Source organism: Salmo trutta, chromosome 1, assembly GCF_901001165.1.
Source record: "Salmo trutta chromosome 1, fSalTru1.1, whole genome shotgun sequence".
Classification (NCBI taxonomy): domain Eukaryota; kingdom Metazoa; phylum Chordata; class Actinopteri; order Salmoniformes; family Salmonidae; genus Salmo; species Salmo trutta.
The window spans coordinates 46,348,151-46,355,456 of NC_042957.1; positions in this window are offsets into that span (position 1 = coordinate 46,348,151).

Genomic DNA, 7,306 nt, shown 5'->3' on the forward strand with positions numbered 1-7,306 from the left:
CTTTACTGTAGTGTACATTGATTGTAGCCTACTGTTATTATTTACAATACATTTATTTGGTATAAGAGCATGTAGGCCTAATCTAATGCAAATAAATCTGATTGGCTTCCATTTTGCTGTGCGGTCTTTGGAAGAGTAAACTCCAAATGTGCTATTCTGTTCAATTTAAATAAATAAAACATTCGCCCCATAATGTTTTGTAAGACCTGCCTAAGAGAAATTATCTAAAAACATTTTGTCATGGTGTATTAAATGGATTTATTACAGATTTATTAAGCATTGAGGCAATTAAGTCACTGTGCTATGGATATGCACCATGCCCCTGCCTATTTCATTTGTTAATTTAGCAAACAAGCCAGTTTACAATCCAGTGCCTTAATCACAGTCAACACACCAATTACTGAACAAAATTATAAATGCAACATGCAACAATTCCAATGATTTTACTGAGTTAAAGATCATATAAGGAAATCAGTCAATTTAAATAAATTCATTCAGCCCTAATCTATGGATTTCACATGACTGGGCAGGGGGGCAGCGATGGGTGGGCCTGGGAGGGCATAGGCCCATCCACTTGGGAGCCAGGCCCCTTCACTGGGGAGCCAGGCCCAGCCAATCAGAATTAGTTTTTCCCCACAAAAGGGCTATATTACAGACAAAAATACTCAGTTTTATCAGCTGTCTGGGTGACTGGTCTCAGATGATCCCGTTGGTGAAAAAGTTGGATATGGAGGTCCTTGGCTGGAATGGTTACACGTGGTCTGCGGTTGTGAGGCCAGTTGGATGTACTGCTAAATTCTCTAAAACTACATTGGAGGCAGCTTATGGTAGAGAAATGAACATACCATTATTTGGCAACAGCTCTGGTGGACATTCCTGCAGTCAGCATGTTAATTGAACGCTCCCTCAAAACTTGAGACATCTGTGACATTGAAAAAGTGTGGCAAAAAAATCCACATTTTAGAGAGGCCTTTTATTGTCCCCAGCACAAGGTGCACCTGTGTAATGATCATACTGTTTTATCAAGTTCTTGATATGCCACACCTAGCAGGAAACATATAATATTCTTATTTACAATAAAAGTGACTCCAAAATGACACAATACATTATTTACCATTAATTTTTACTGGGAACAAAATAATTTGAAACACAAACAAAACAAACAGCAAATGCATCCAACAAAGGTGTAGAGTCACAAACTTGATGTAGTCATTACGTGCTATAAATATGGGACCAAATACTGAACGTTTTTATATTTTAATACACATATAAGTGAATTTGCCCCAATATGTTTGGCCTTATAAAATGGGGTGACTATGTACACAAAGTGCTGTAATTTCTAAACGGTTCATCCAATATGGATGAAAATACCCTCAAATTAAAGCTGACTGTCACGTCCTGACCAGTAAATGAGGTTATTTGTTATTGTAGTTTGGTCAGGACGTGGCAGGGGTGTGTTTGTTTTGTGTTGTCAGGGTTTTTGGGTTGTGTTCTATGTTTTGTATTTCTATGTTCTATTTTCTATTTTTTCTATTTCTATGTCTAGTTTATTGTTTTGACCTTCAATTGGAGGCAGCTATTCCTCATTGCCTCTAATTGAAGGTCCTATTTAGTAGGGGTGTTTTTTTCTATGGGATTAGTTGTTTCCTGTTTAGTGTTTGTTGCACCTGACAAGGCTGTTTTCGTCGTTCTTTTTGTTCAGTGTTAATTTTTATTTAATAAAAGAAGATAATGAGCATTCACGTATCCGCTGCGTTTTGGTCTAATTCATACGACGCCCGTGACAGAACTACCCACCACCAACGGACCAAGCAGCGGAGGAAGGAGCAGCAGCAGAGTTATAAGGAGTTTTGGACTTGGGAGCAGATACTAGCGGGAGAAGGACCATGGAGGAAGGCTGGAGAAGACAGAGAACACTATGCTGGGACACGGCTGGCAAGGAAACCTGAGGGGCACCCCCAATAAAAGGGTGAGCCCTAAGCCAACTCCCCGTGTTTATTATGGGGAGCGTGTGGAGTGGAGAGCGCCGGTGAATACGGAAGTGTGCACGATCTCGCCCATGCGCACGCACAGTCCGGTGCAAGCGATCCCAGCCCCTCGCAAGTGCCGTGCTAGAGTGGGCATCCAGCCTGGAAGGAGGATGCCTGCGCAGCACATCTGGCCACCAGTGCGCCTCCTAGGCCCAGGCTACCCTACGCCTGCTCTACGCACGGCAGCCATCAGGCCTCTGCACAGCCCAGTTCGCCCTGTGCCAGCATCCGCTCGTGCAGGGCTACTATTACCATCCAGCCAGGACGGGTTGTGCAGGAGGTGCGCTCCAGACCTCCAGTGCCTACTCATGGCCCGGTGTGTCCTGTTTCCGCTCCTCGCACTAGCCTTGGGGTGTGTGTCTCCAGTCTGGTACCTCCAGTACCAGCCCCACGCACCAGGCCTCCAGTGCGTCAGCCCAGTCCAGCTCGTCCTGCTCCTGCTCCTCACACTAGCCTCGTGGTGCGTGTCCCTAGTCTGGCACCTCCTAAGCCAGCTCCACGCATCAGGCCTTCAGTGCACAGTCCCCGTCCAGAGCTTCTGGCAACAGTGCCCTGTCCAGAGTGTCCGGCAACAGTGCCCTGTCCAGAGTGTCCGGCAACAGTGCCCCGTCCAGAGTGTCTGGCAACAGTGCCCTGTCCAGAGTGTCCGGCAACAGTGCCCCGTCCAGAGTGTCCTGCAACAGTGCCCCATCTAGAGATGGCCCACAGTCCGGAGCCAGCAGAGACGGCCCACAGTCTGGAGCCGACAGAGACGGCCCACAGTCCGGAGCCGACAGAGACGGCCCACAGTCCGGAACCGACAGAGACGGCCCACAGTCCGGAACCGACAGAGACGGCCCACAGTCCGGAACCGACAGAGACGGCCCACAGTCCGGAACCGACAGAGACGGCCCACAGTCCGGAACCGACAGAGACGGCCCACAGTCCGGAACCGACAGAGACGGCCCTCCAGTCCGGAGCTCCCAGAGTCGCCCTCCAGTCCGAAGCTCCCAGAGTCGCCCTCCAGTCCGGAGCTCCCAGAATCGCCCTCCAGTCCGGAGCTCCCAGAGTCACCCTCCAGTCCGGAGCTCCCAGAGTCGCCCTCCAGCCCGAGGTCTCCAGCGACGCGCATCAGCCCGAGGTCTCCAGCGACGCACATCATCCCGAGGTCTTCAGCGATGCGCCATAGCCCAGAGACTTCGGGAGGGGTGAAATATAATAAGCATTTAGCGGGGGTGGACAGGTTAGGTTGGGGAGTAAGGCCAGAGCCTGAGCCACTTCCGTAGTAGGAGGTTGGGGAGGGGGGGTGTAGAACAAGAACCGTCGGTGACGGTGGCCACCCTCCCTTCCCTCTCTTTAGTTAGGTTTATTTTTGTTTTGGAGTTTATTTTTTTGTTTATTTTTGTGTGAGGTGCTTCCGGGGTGGGGGGGGGTACTGTCATGTCCTGACCAGTAAAATAGGTTATTTGTTATTGTAGTTTGGTCAGGACGTGGCAGGGGTGTGTTTGTTTTGTGTTGTCAGGGTTTTTGGGTTGTGTTCTATGTTTTGTATTTCTATGTTCTATTTTCTAGTTTTTCTATTTCTATGTCTAGTTTATTGTTTTGACCTTCAATTTGGAGGCAGCTGTTCCTTGTTGCCTCTAATTGAAGGTCCTATTTAGTAGGGGTGTTTTTTTCTATGGGATTAGTTGTTTCCTGTTTAGTGTTTGTTGCACCTGACAAGGCTGTTTTCGTCGTTCTTTTTGTTCAGTGTTAATTTTTATTTAATAAAAGAAGATAATGAGCATTCACGTACCCGCTGCGTTTTGGTCTAATTCATATGACGCCCGTGACACTGACAGTCTGCACTCTAACCTCACAGTAATTGTGTCATTTAAAATCAAAAGCGCTGGAGTACAGAACCAAAGTATGCCACTGTCCCAATACTTTGGGCTGACTGTATATCATGTGAAAATATATTTTTATAAAACTGCTTGTGAAAATATAATTAAAAGTAACCTTTCATTCTTTTCCATATATTTTACATTGTTATGAATGTAGAACAGATGAAAGGAGTTGTGTTTTTCCACAATAGGCCTATTTCTATTCGGCCGAGCACATTCCGAGCAGCAAGGTGGTGTGTGAGGGGTCCGAAGTATCAAACCTCACAAAATATGAACCTATCAAGCACAGTGAGTATCCACTTATTTCTGTAAGATAGTTCTCTTCTGAATTGTGCATCTGTGAAAGTAGCCTCTCACTAAATAGCTACTCTTCTTCACTGGTTCAGGTGAGGGTTTGATTCCCACATTGAACATATAATATTAAATATACCGTTGAAGTCGGAAGTTTACATACACCTTAGCCAAATACATTTAAACTAAATTTTGAACAATTCCTGACTTTTAATCCTCGTAAAAGTCCCTTGTCTTAGGTCAGTTAGGATCACCATTTTATTTTAAAAATGTGAAATTTCAGAATAATAGTAGAGAGAATGATTTATTTCAGCTTTTACATAAACTAAATTAGTATTTGGTAGCATTGCCTTTAAATTATTTAACTTGGGTCGAATGTTTCGGGTAACCTTCCACAAGCTTCCCACAATAAGTTGGGTGAATTTTGGCCCATTCCTCCTGACAGAGCTGGTGTAACTGAATAAGGTTTGTAGGCCTCCTTGCTCGCACATGCTTTTTCAGTTCTGCCCACAAATTTTCTAAAGGATTGAGTTCAAAACTTTGTGATGGCCACTCCAATACCTTGACTTTGTTGTCCTTAAGCCATTTTTCCCCAACTTTGAAAGTTTGCTTGGGGTCATTGTCCATTTGGAAAACCCATTTGCGACCAAGCTTTAACTTCCTGACTGATGTCTTGAGATGTTGCTTCAATATATCCACAGAATTTTCCTTCCTCATGAAGCCATCTATTTTGTGAACTGCACCAGTCCCTCCTGCAGCAAAGCACCCCCACAGCATGATGCTGCCACCCCCGTGCTTCTTGGTTGGGATGGTGTTCTTCAGCTTGCAAGCCTCCCCCTTTTTCCTCCAAACATAACGATGGTCGTTATGGCCAAACAGTTCCATTTTTGTTTCATCAGACCAGAGGACATTTTTCCAAAAAGTACGATCTTTGTCCCCATGTACAGTTGCAAATCGTAGTCTGGCTTTTTTATGGTGGTTTTGGAGCAGTGGCATTTTCTTCACTGAGCGGCCTTTCAGGTTATGTCAATTAGCCTATCAAAAGCTTCTAAAGGCATGACATCATTTTCTGGAAAATTTCCAAGCCATTTAAAGGCACAGTCAACTTAGTGTATGTAAATTTCTGACCCACTGGAATTGTGATACAGTGAATTATAAGTGAAATAATCTGTCTGTAAACAATTATTGGGAAAATTACTTGTGTCATGCACAAAGTATATGTCCTAACCGACTTGCCAAAACTATAGTTTGTTAACAAGAAATTTGTGGAGTGGTTGAAAAACAAGTTTTAATGACTCCAACCTAAGTGTATGTAAACTTCCGACTTCACCTGTAAATTTACATTTACATTTACATCATTTAGCAGACGCTCTTATCCAGAGCGACTTACAAATTGGTGCATTCACCTGATGATATCCAGTGGAACAACCACTTTACAATAGTACATCTATATCTTTTTTTGGGGGGGGGGGGTAGAAGGATTACTTAAACCTATCCCAGGTATTCCTTAAAGAGGTGGGGTTTCAGGTGTCTCCGGAAGGTGGTGATTGACTCCGCTGTCCTGGTGTCATGAGGGAGCTTGTTCCACCATTGGGGTGCCAGAGCAGCGAACAGTTTTGACTGGGCTTAGCAGGAACTGTGCTTCCGCAGAGGTAGGGAGGCGAGTAGGCCAGAGGTGGATGAACGCAGTGCCCTTCTTTGGGTGTAGGGACTGATCAGAGCCTGAAGGTATGGAGGTGCCGTTGCCCTCACAGCTCCGTAGGCAAGTACCATGGTCTTGTAGCAGATGCGAGCTTCAACTGGAAGCCAGTGGAGTGTGCGGAGGAGCGGGGTGACGTGGGAGAACTTGAACACCAGACGGGCTGCGGCGTTCTGGATGAGTTGTAGGGGTTTAATGGCACAGGCAGGGAGCCCCGCCAACAGCGAGTTGCAGTAATCCAGACGGGAATTGACAAGTGCCTGGATTAGGACCTGCGCCGCTTCCTGTGTGAAGCAGGGTCGTACTCTGCGAATGTTGTAGAGCATGAACCTACAGGATCAGGTCACCGCCTTGATGTTAGTGGAGAACGACAGGGTGTTGTCCAGGGTCACGCCAAGGCTCTTAGCACTCTGGGAGGAGGACACAATGGAGTTGTCAACCGTGATGGCGAGATCATGGAACGGGCAGTCCTTCCCCGGGAGGAAGAGCAGCTCCGTCTTGCCGAGGTTCAGCTTGAGGTGGTGATCCGTCATCCACACTGATATGTCTGCCAGACATGCAGAGATGCGATTCACCACCTGGTTATCAGAAGGGGGAAAGGAGAAGATTAATTGTGTGTCGTCTGCGTAGCAATGATAGGAGAGACCATGTGAGGATATGACAGAGCCAAGTGACTTGGTGTATAGCGAGAATAGGAGAGGGCCTAGAACTGAGCCCTGGGGGACACCAGTGGTGAGAGCATATGGTGCGGAGACGGATTCTCGCCACGCCACCTGGTAGGAGCGACCTGTCAGGTAGGACGCAATCCAAGAGTGAGCCGCGCCGGAGATGCCCAACTCGGAGAGGGTGGAGAGGAGGATCTGATGGTTCACAGTATCAAAGACAGCAGATAGGTCTAGAAGGATGAGAGCAGAGGAGAGAGAGTTAGCTTTGGCAGTGTGTTGTAATCTTTCATTCATAGGCTAGATTGTAGGAACCTCATGATGGGTATAGGGACAATTTCAGTATCGTGTAGTAGCCTAAAGCTATCGATGTTACATTGAGCTGGGTGAATGGAATATGAATGACACTCATCCAATATGCTGTAATACAAACAAGGCCATGCTCATGAAAAAATAATCGTCCTCCCTCATCTTAAAAAGGCACTGACCACCACTGTATTAGGCCTACAGTATAATGCTAAAATAATGTATGATAAATAATGTAGCATATGAAATGAATTAACAAGGAAAGTTTGAAGGAGGAGAGAGAGCGCTATAGTAGCCTATTAGTAGAGACGTTTCTTAGGTCATTATTATCCCAGCATGTGCCTTATTGTCACGTATACTCCCTCTCCGGCCTCTAGGTCATCAGGCTGATGATTATTCCGCACACCTGTCACCATTGTCTCGCGCGCCTGCGCTTCATGACACTCAGCTGGGCTC